The sequence below is a fragment of the Nicotiana attenuata genome, unplaced genomic scaffold, assembly GCF_001879085.1.
Source record: "Nicotiana attenuata strain UT unplaced genomic scaffold, NIATTr2, whole genome shotgun sequence".
Lineage (NCBI taxonomy): Eukaryota > Viridiplantae > Streptophyta > Magnoliopsida > Solanales > Solanaceae > Nicotiana > Nicotiana attenuata.
Window position 1 is genome coordinate 30834 of NW_017671931.1, and position 11655 is coordinate 42488.

Sequence of the window (11655 nt, forward strand, 5' to 3'; positions counted from 1 at the left end):
GTTTCTCAAGATATCTTTTAATAAAATAACTCTTCTAAAGGTCTATACAAATTGTAGTTCCTTTAGCATTTTCATAACAGGATGAATCAAGTGACAGTTTAAGCATGTTAGTGATTGTTCTATCTGTTTCAGTGCTTTCTGGTTTTATGGCCACTAAAGGAAGAAGTGGTATTAATCCAAGAGTAAGGAAGAGGTAGAGTGGTCTCGCAGCATCACACTACATATAATGTAGGTTTAGGCTGGGGGAATTCAAAGTATGTGAAAGAGGATTTTAAAAAAATAAAATGTGAAAGACGAATTGCTGCCAAGAGCAAAGACACTTGTTTTTATATGCGATGGCTGTGGAAATGATTTGGAAGAAGTTTGTTTGGAAAACTACAGAGGGAAAAATTCAAAGGTTCTGGAGAAAACGGAACTTCTCAACTCTTTGTTTCTGAAGATGAAGATATGTTTGGATAATAGAACTTGCAAAAAGGTTTTGGATGGAGGTTTCTTTGGATATTATTCTTGTAAACATATAGAAAATAATTTCTTGCCCCAATATTTTTTAGGAACTACTCCCTCCGCCATATTTTATGTGGCAAGCTTTCCTTTCTTTATGTTTGTATCAAGAAGAATGAATACACACGGTGATTCTAGCTTAGAGAAACCAACTAGGAAATAATCATAACTTTGGAGAAACCTAACAATTTTCCATTTTGGACTTTCAAGCATAGATCTCACTAGCTTAAGACCCCTATGAAAACCTTCATCACAAACGGATAGCGATGCAGCAGCTCTTCGTTAAAGTACTTAAAGCGACATAATAATGAATAGAAATAACACATAGTACCTATTATAGGCACCCCATAAAAATAATTGATGCATACATCTACTATTTGAACAAGAGGAGTCGTGACTTAAAGTTCACGGTGGGTGATTAGGTATTTTTAAAGGTTCTTACGATGAAATATGTGATGAGGTTCGAGAAGAAAGGCAAATTGAGTCCGGGGTATATTAGCCAATGAGATATTACAACTGGTGGGTATTGTGGCCTACAGGCTTGCCCTGCCACCAAAGTTAGCAAAGGTCCATCCGGTGTTTTGTGTCTTTGCTTCCAAGCACGTGCATGACCTGACACGTGTCATTAAGGTCAAGTTATGCAAGTGGATGTGGAGTTGTTGTGTGAGGAGATCTCGATAACTCTTATAGACAAACAAGCTTGCTACTTTAGATCGAAGAAGATTTCTTCCGTCAAAGTATTGTGGCAGAACCATCAGGTTGAAAAGGTTACTTGAGAGTCTGAGTAGGACATGCATAGCAAGTATCTGCAACTATTCGATACTCAAAGTATGTTAGACTCGTATGAGGACGAACATTATTTTAAGTATGGGAGAATATAATACCCCATAAGGAAAAAGACGAAGTTATATTTAAGAGATTAGAAAAAGTAGAATAAAATGAAAAGAGCTTCATAATAAAATGGACCCAAGTCCAAACTTTGCAAACGACATTTGCAACATTTGGCAAGGGATTAATAGGATTAAGGACAGTCATTACTTGAATATCTCACAACTACATGAATATAAATCAAGTCTTCTTTTGGTCATTTTCTTCATGAAAGAAACGCACCAATTATTTACTACTTTAAGCTTTTTCACTTGCTGTGTGAAATAGAGATTTAAAAAGGAAAGAGGAAACCAGATTAAAAAATAGGTATTTAAAGGGAGAGCGTAAGGTTTAAAGCAAGTTTATACAAATCAAGAAGTGTGCAACAATCTCAAAACCTCAAGAGACTAATAAGCTTTATTCAAGGTAATCTATGTTTTTTTTTCCTTTTTGCAATTCTTTTACTGCTTGAGATATTGATATCAGTATTGGAGATTTTAAATGATACTATACCATTTGTTGGATTTGATTTAAAGGTTTTGAACTTAGAAATTTAAGGAATTGAGCCCTAACCCTCAAATTAGTAATGAGGTTAAATGACTTTTTGAACTCCGATTGGGAAATTAAGTAAATATTTGGACTCATTGGATTATGGATAATTCGAAAACGTATTAGGTCCGTATCAAATTAGTGAGTTTATAGATCAACTTCATCAATGAGGAGTTCAAGTTAAATTGTTTTCAAATTTAGAGGTATCATTCTATTTTTAGCGGACTAATAAGAAACTAGTGTCGTTCTTCCTGGAACGTAGGGAGTAACTATTATAGTCACCCCATAAAGATATTTAATGCATATATATCTACTATGCGGACAAGAGGAGTCACGACTTGGAGTTCACTATGAGTGATTCGTTGTTTCTAAAGGTTTTCCCATGAAAGGTGTGATGAGGTTTGAGAAGAAAGGCAAATTGAGTCGGAATATATTGGTTGTATGAGATATTGCAAGGGGTGTGCGCGGTGGCCTATAGGCTTGTCAGGCCACCAAAGTTCATCTGATGTTTCATGTTTTTATGCTTCATTACACGTGCATGACCCGACACATGTAATTTATGAATATGCTAGTACAACACAGATAGTATAGAAGCACTCATTGCATATCATGGCACAGTATCAGTATCAGTTGACACTTGACTGTGGATAGTTCAATATCCTCCTAGTCCAGTTAAATCTATATCTGATAAATAAGATGGCATGCATAGTTGTCTATCCAGTTCAATTAATTAGTACAGTTCAAATGTTGACCCAGATAATATTCAGCAGCAGTTGCGGAGGTTGATCTATGAACTCACTTATCTTATACAGACCTGATACAATTTGGATCACCCCTAATCCAGTGAGTCCAAATATATACTTAATCTTTTTGATCGAAATTTATAAAGTTATCCAATTCCTTAGTTTATTTATTTGGGGGGTTATAGTTCAATTTCATAGATTTCTACGTTCAATTCAAATCCAACTCATGTTGTAATTTCATTTAAGCTGAAATACTTCATTTTAAATCTCAAATATTCATACCATATCTCAAAGAACGGTAAAATTTTCAAAAAGAGCACATGGGTTACCTTGAGTGGAGCTTACTAGTTGCTTGAGGTTTTGGGAATTTTGAACACTTCTTGATTTGTACGAACTTGCTTTAAGCCTTCTGGTCTCCCTTTAAATCCTCATTTCACGCAAAAATGGAAGAGCTTGAAGCAACAAATAGCTGCTGCATTTCTTTCCCGAACATAATGACCAAGAGAAGGCTTGGTTTATATATGTTGTACAGTTGTGAAGCACTCAAGTGGTGGTTGCTCTTGATCTTTAATCCCTTCCCATATGTTGTTTGCGCAGTGTGGGTTTAGGCCTTATTTATTAATGCCCTTCATCTTACTTCTTTTTCTACGATGTCTAATCTGTTAAATACAACAACTCCTTTTCTTTTCTTATGGCGTATTACACAAACGCTCTGCCAAAGCTCCTCCAAAATACATGTGTATCTGTATTTCGTGTGGAAAATAGATGGGTTGAGTTGAACCCATCATGTGTGTGGTGCATACTATGAGCTGGAGGGTTATCCAATAAGTCCTAGTGCGTCTAATTAGGCCCTAAATCATTTTCAGAAACCATGTTATGTTAATCCAATATAGTTCAAGCAAAAAAATGCCGTTTCCTACATTTTTTTGCAATTCATTTTCGGATTTGTACATTTTGATGTATTTTTCACAATCTGTCATTTGTAGTTTGTGCTCAATTTATTAATTTATAAACTATTCTACAAAATTCACGGGCTTATGTCCCATCTCGCTCTCACACCTTTACGACACACTGGATAAGGAATGTTATTCTTGGATTTACTGTTGTTGATGTGAGTTTGTTGTTCAGTATTGGACCCATATATTATGCTGAAACTCTCTTTGAATTAGAGGCTGATAAGTTTCTATGCAGATTGAAGGTGCTGGTCATGCATGAGATGAGCTTTTCACATGTTACTTATTTGGGTTGCATCATAATGCTGCGGTTTAATCTCTGAGAATTCAATATATGACTGCAGAAATTCAGATAGCGGTAGAGAACCTCAAGTCTGAACCCTCGAGAATCAATGTTTCCAAGTTGTTGAATGTTCCATAGGCCAATTATTTTCGAAACTGGGGCACATGTAGAATGTGAGTTTGTTTTTCAAACACATATCTGGAAAGCTTCTGCGTGATTTTTTGGAACAAATTCTAGTGTAACTAAGTTATGAGCAAAAGTTTGTAATTGTCAGCGATGTAGAAAGTCTGCTTTCTAGTTTGTACACAGCTAATTACCTATTAGTTCATGAACCAATGAGTTGTAACTTGGAAAGCAAAAATTTGAGTAATTTATCTTTCAGTAATTTTCAATAATAATTTTTAAGTTGTATCCGAAAACAGAAGTTATCATCTATGGTCCGAACAATTACTTATGAGACACCCTCTTGTTTATTGAATTATAGTCTGTAGTGATTGATGAATTGAATTTCTTTTAATAAGTGCTCTGGAGAAAAACTGATATTGCAGTAATATTATGTTGTATTTTTGTTTCTAGAAATTACCAAACCAAACTGATCCTATTTGAACCAAAGCCTGGAGTAATTATAGTGTAATACAAAGCAGACCCAAGTGTTTCTTAGAAATATATTCACCCCTTACCTTTATCAAGTTAAACCGGTATCTTGCAGATTATGCTAAGTTTAAAGCAATAAACGAACAAATACACATAACTAGAAGGCCATTGTTTTCGTAGATAACTAGAGAACCATCAATCTATATCTATCTATCTATCTATCTATATCTATATTATTATAAAAGCACGAATAATTTATGCTAAATATTGAACGACTAAAATAACCTTAAAATATTAATCGGCTTTTATAACCTTAATTATTTGTATAATTTAAGGATATAATTGTAAATTATTTGAGGTTGGTTTTTCTTCTATTTAAACTAGGCATACATCAATGCTACATAGCAGACTTTGGTCAAATTCTTTTCCTTTGCGGCAAGCTTCTTCAGTTCTTCTTGTTATCGTACTCTTTGTTGACAAAGATATGGGCTACTTTTTGTTGGACAATATATGGCCGATTTGGTTTTTCCTCAAAGTCAACTTTTTTTTTTGGCTAGCCTTTTCCTTTATTGACAAAAATATTTTTTTTTATTTAATCTTCTTCCATAGAATTCAGCTTAATTGTATGAATTCATGTAGGAAAAGAATAAGCTAATTATTCCTATAAAAGATATCATTGTTCCACATTATTCACAATTCTCTAAAGATTTTGGTGTAGAACGAAACAATTTTCTCCAAAGGTATTATTAGTTCTCTCTATTATTTCTGTTTTTCGTAATTGAGTAAGTTCCCATTTTTCGTAATTGAGTAATGCTTTAGGGTCATGTATATGAATTAGGAGAAAAACAATGACATCTTAACNTCCGCTTAGCCTTATCCCCCTCTAGGGGTATTTTAGTGATAGGTTCTATAGGAACTGGACGATCCTATTTGGTCAAATACCTAGCGACAAACTCCTATGTTCCTTTCATTACGGTATTTCTGAACAAGTTCCTGGATAACAAGCCTAAAGGTTTTCTTCTTGATGAGATCGATATTGATGATAGTGACGATATTGATGATAGTGACAATCTTGATGCTAGTGACGATATCGATCGTGACCTTGATACGGAGCTGGAACTGCTAACTAGGATGAATGGGCTAACTATGGATATGATGCCGGAAATAGACCGATTTTATATCACCCTTCAATTCGAATTAGCAAAGCAATGTCTCCTTTGCATAATATGGATTCCAAACATTCATGATCTGGATGTGAATGAGTCGAATGACTTAGCCCTCGGTCTATTAGTGAACCATCTCTCCAGGGATTGTGAAAGATGTTCTACTAGAAATATTCTTGTTATTGCTTCGACTCATATTCCCCAAAAAGTGGATCCCGCTCTAATAGCTCCGAATAAATTAAATACGTGCATTAAGATACGAAGGCTTCTTCTTCCACAACAACGAAAGCACTTTTTCACTCTTTCATATACTAGGGGATTTCACTTGGAAAAGAAAATGTTCCATACTAACGGATTCGTGTCCATAACCATGGGTTCCAATGCACGAGATCTTGTAGCACTTACCAATGAGGTCCTATCGATTAGTATTACACAGAAGAAATCAATTATAGACACTAATACAATTAGATCCGCTCTTCATAGACAAACTTGGGATTTGCGATCCCAGGTAAGATCGGTTCAGGATCATGGGATCCTTTTCTATCAGATAGGAAGGGCTGTAGCACAAAATGTACTTCTAAGTAATTGCCCCATAGATCCTATATCTATCTATATGAAGAAGAAATCATGTAACGAAGGGGATTCTTATTTGTACAAATGGTACTTCGAGCTTGGAACGAGCATGAAGAGATTAACGATACTTCTTTATCTTTTGAGTTGTTCTGCCGGATCGGTCGCTCAAGATCTTTGGTCTTTATCCGGACCCGATGAAAAAAATGGGATCACTTCTTATGGACTCGTTGAGAATGATTCTGATCTAGTTCATGGCCTATTAGAAGTAGAAGGCGCTCTGGTGGGATCTTCACGGACAGAAAAAGATTGCAGTCAGTTTGATAATGATCGAGTGACATTGCTTCTTCGGCCCGAACCGAGGAATCCCTTAGATATGATGCAAAACGGCTCTTGTTCTATCCTTGATCAGAGATTTCTCTATGAAAAATATGAATCGGAGTTTGAAGAAGGGGAGGGAGAAGGAGCCCTTGACCCGCAGGAGGATTTATTCAATCACATAGTTTGGGCTCCTAGAATATGGCGCCCTTGGGGCTTTCTATTTGATTGTATCGAAAGGTCCAATGAATTGGGATTTCCCTATTGGTCCAGGTCATTTCGGGGCAAGCGGATCATTTATGATGAAGAGGATGAGCTTCAAGAGAATGATTCGGAGTTCTTGCAGAGTGGAACCATGCAGTACCAGACACGAGATAGATCTTCCAAAGAACAAGGCCTTTTTCGAATAAGCCAATTCATTTGGGACCCTAGATCCGCTCTTTTTCCTATTCAAAGATCAGCCCCCTAGCTCTGTGTTTTCACATCGAGAATTATTTGCAGATGAAGAGATGTCAAAGGGGCTTCTTACTTCCCAAACAAATCCTCCTACATCTATATATAAACGCTGGTTTATCATTATGTTTTGTAATTATATTGGGTTATACACAAATTTAATGTTTACGTTGTTCTGTATTTATATTTTTCTTTAATTTGAGGTGATGATTGTTAGGTTGATGTTATATGTATTTTTAAGAGTCTGAGCAGATCAGACTTGAAAAAAGATATACTGGTAGAGAATGAAGGCATAAAATTAATTTGAGAAAGAAGAGAACGTAAAAGAGGTCATACCACGAGCCGTTTGGCTAAAAGGTGCATTTTTGCTCGCCTTTTGTATGTGTGCGCGCGCCTCCTTCGTTCATTGTTTAATTTAGTATATCTTCGACAAAAGAATTGTTTAATTTTCATTGCCTATATTCGGCCTTTATTACATAGTTATATAAAAAAATAAAAATAACAATAGATTGTGCTAGGAATTAGGTAGTATGCCCATCAATTATATAACAAAATATGCTAAATTAATAAATAATAATTGTTGAACTAAACTAGAGTTGAAGGATTGTGTATTTTGACTTCTGTTTTTCGTGCACATTATTTTACTCTGTTAATATCACGATTATTTTAATATAGATCTGTCTATATATATGTTGGAGTAGTATGTATGTATTTATTTTTAGATGATTAGTAGAGCCTATAAAATATTGAAATTACTAGAATTAAAAAAATTAGTTTACAAAATTGATGAAAATTTGTTAGTTTTCGTTTTGAATTCCACGTGAACGAAACAAAGGTTGGGTTAATTTTTTTCCCTAAAGTATTTTGAGTTTGAAATCCAGCATTAATAACGCATTTGTGATTCAGAAAAAAAAAATTGAACCAAAATACTACTAATATTTTTATGAGGTTTTATTTTTGAAATCTAGCGCTGAAGATATTCGTGCAACGCACGAGTGTAGAAACTAGTTATTATAAAAGCACGAATAATTTATGCTAAATGTTGAACGACTAAAATAATCCTGAAATATTATTCGACTTTTATAACCTTAAGTATTTGGATAATTTAAGGATATTAATGTAAATAACCTAAGATTGGAATTCTTTTTCGATTTAAATTACATATACATCGGGCATACAAAGTTGATTTTGTATCAAATCGTTAACCACTTCTTTTCGGACAATGTGGGATTTTATGTTAGCCTACTTCTTGGACAACATATGCTTCATATAGTAGCCTTTTTCTTTTTGGACAACAATATACTTCATTAAGTTATTCTTCTTCAGTATGTATGAGATTTAAATTTATCCGCGAATCCATATAGAAAAAAAATAAGCAGTCACGAATATTTCATACTAAATTTTGAACTACGAAAATGTCCCCGAAATATTAATAGATTTTTATGTCCTCCTAAAGATAATTACTTCTTAAAAAAATATAATATCAGATAAAATTAGTAACATAGAATGTTGAACAAAAATATAACATTAAGTTAAGTTTGAAACCAAAATAGTAAATTTTTTTAAATCCATAACATAATGTGAAACGCCAATGCCACACAAATTCACTTGGGCAATAATAAAGGTCATATGATTGATTTTGACTGAACTTTCAATTTCAATTGCTTTCGGTTGTTCAAATAATATAACAATCAAATTACTTGAAAGAGTAATTTCTTTCCTTAAAAGATAATTCTATTTTGGAAAAGAATTATAATATTTAGTTTTCCCCTAATTTTAGGACTCTGAGTTCAATTATAAGTTTGCAATATTTGCTAAAAGAGACCTAATTCAAATAGAAATGGATTAATTTAGAGTTTATTATTAAATGGAGAAATAGGAACAGGTCCCTATAATTTTTTATAGAGGCACGTTCTCACCTTGAGATGTGCAGCTGGATGCAAGAGGTCAAAATTAGGAAGACTCTGAACAGTGCTTATGGTGAAGTTAGACGGTATTGTACGTGAAAGGTGTATTATTAGGTGTATTGGAGTATTTTAAAACCTTTAAGATATAATTGATATTTTCTTGCAAAGAATTGTTGGACGGAGGTGTAGGTTTACTTATTAGCACACCTTAAACTTGGTTGGTCACTTTCTCAATTTGGTTGCTAAGGCGGAACAAATAGCTAAGAATATTAATTCTATAACCTCTTGGCTTTTGAGACTATTCATTATCTATTCTCTTTTTTTCATGACAAAAAAATAATACAGGCAGAAATGACTAAATGACTTTTCATCTTTGTTTTCACTGTCATTACTGAATTTTAATCTTAAAAAAATGATTTTCGTATACCTTAATCAATACGGTTTCACTAAAGTAAATTTTTGCATCACAAAGGAAGATATTAAGTGTTGTTGCATTTTTAACATGATTTTACAACTTTAACCGCAAATTATGTGATTCAAAAATATTTAGTTCCATATTATCTTTTATGATTGTGTCAAAACTTTAATAATTATTTTGTTTCGACTATAAGTTGAATTCTTCTATTTTTAGTTTTAAGGAACTAATTATTGAACTTTATGTCATATTCATTAACAATTGATTTTAGAATATTTGTGTAATTGTTTATTACTTTCGGCACATGTGTTGTAATATTTGATAAAAAATATACGTGCAACGCACGTACATAGAGACTAGTACTATATTAAAAGTACGAAGGTTCTTAGAGAAATGTCGTTCCCCTTTTTTACCCTTAAAAAATATATTTACATTGGATAAAATTGTAAAATTAAAAAACTTTCCTTATATTTGGGAGTTCTAAATAAAAAAAATTCTAATATAATTTAGTGTTTGATATCTTCTCCTAATAAGGATACAATATATTAAGACATAAAAGAATACATAAGAAGTAGGAGGAAAGATTTTTGTTGGTTTCCAACAAGGAAACTTCACGTTTTATGTGGTATTTTTTTTTTCTCTGTCCTTGTTTAATCATAAAGACCAATTTTACCTTTATTTACCTTTCATATGATTTATTTGTTGTTACTAAAATTTAAATCATAAGTATTTTCTTAGAAGTTTGGTCGTTAAATTCGTTAAATTTTACTATGACATTAGGTTTTTAAATAGTAATTATTGTTTAAAAAAATAGTAATCATCAATTTTGATAAGAAATTAATTATCATAATTTAATTTACAAAAATACCTAAATTACCTCAATGCATATGTTAAAATAAATAGATGGAAAAGGAACAAAAACTAATATTATTACTAAAAAAGTCTGTTACATAATTTAACTTTACAAAACAAGAATTAGTTAGTAAATTCATCTTGTAGCTAACAGAATTTTTATAATATATAACTAATTTTGTCATTAAGTAGGATTAGCGATGAATTTTATTAATTAACTACATAATTATCTGTCGCTAATTTTTCTTCTCTTTGTAGTTAACTTGTCTTAGAATACATGGTACTTAGATGACTATTTTGATACGAAATTAATATAAAAGAACAAGATACAAAGTAACACTAAACTTTCAACATTATCTTGGTTGTTGTCATGCTTAGATAGGACATCCGCTCTTTTTTTACTAAGTAGGCTCAATATTTGTCATATTCAAGAGCTTATATTTTTTATAATTTTATACGCATCGAGAAAAGGTACACACGCATCGCGCATATCCTAGCATGAAGCCCCTTAGTGAAATATCGTTCGCTTTTTTTACCCTCTAAAAATAGATTTTATATTAGTTATAATTGTAATTTAATTATTCTACTAATATTTAGGACTTCAAATTCAATCAAATTTTGGTCATTATTCGGAATACATATACAGAAACTCCTAAATTTTAGAAATTTATAAATCCTTTCCTTAAAAAATTATGTAAAGTAATTATGACATTTTCTTGTGTGCATTAGACAAAATGTGTATAAACTTGTTAGAAATCTACTACTAGAATTTTAGATCTAATATTAAGTCTTCAAAATTAAAGATTACTAATAATATGTAAACCGAACTTATAACATACTAGGTCGAGTATGAAAATATATATAAATAAGTTTAATACGACATGCTTACGTTTTGAAATAATAGTAGTATTTTAATTTGAAGTAAGTACTATAGTGTACTTTAACTTAATTATTTGAATAAGTTGAATACATATTGTTTATACACACATTAAATTACAAATCAAATTACAATACTCGAAAAGTAAAACATAGATAAGATAAATTTATATATTGAAATTAATGAAAATAAATTATATACATNAATGACATCTTAACTTTTATTGTAATTATTTTTTATGTCGTACTTCTTTGTTTTTCGGTGTAGTTTTTAGTTTAGATATCAAAGTCTTTTACATTGACATAGTATTATGTTTAAATTATATATCTTTAGAGACTAATGGTTTGTGTTATTTAAACTAATGTTAGTGTAACAATATTAATTTTCAGCTTTTACATAATATTTTGAAGCTTTTACTTATATATTGTAGATATTTCGCGTAGTGTAATGGAATCAGATTTGGAAAAATAATGTCTCCCAATAAATAACCTTAAACCTTATGATATTGAATGGGTAATTAAGGTATTAGTTATTCGAAGAGGACCAATAATAAAATATAAGAACGACAAAAGAGATGATTTGCGTTGGCATTTAATATTTGTTGACGAAG

At 32.0% G+C, this 11655-nt stretch overlaps 1 protein-coding gene across 2 annotated transcripts in view; it reads left to right on the plus strand.

Moving 5' to 3' along the window:
* The window catches only part of LOC109210924 (F-box/kelch-repeat protein SKIP6), a 14900-nt gene extending 10531 nt beyond the window's left edge, over positions 1-4369 (plus strand). Inside the window, exons 2-3 of one of the 2 annotated variants that reach the window (XR_002065628.1) lie at positions 2674-2760; positions 3852-4369. The gene's annotated coding sequence lies outside the window, so the exon portion shown is untranslated. The remainder of the gene's footprint in view (positions 1-2673; positions 2761-3851) is intronic. The other variant, XM_019374408.1, reaches the window with a different exon arrangement.
* Positions 4370-11655: the final 7286 nt, after the last annotated feature.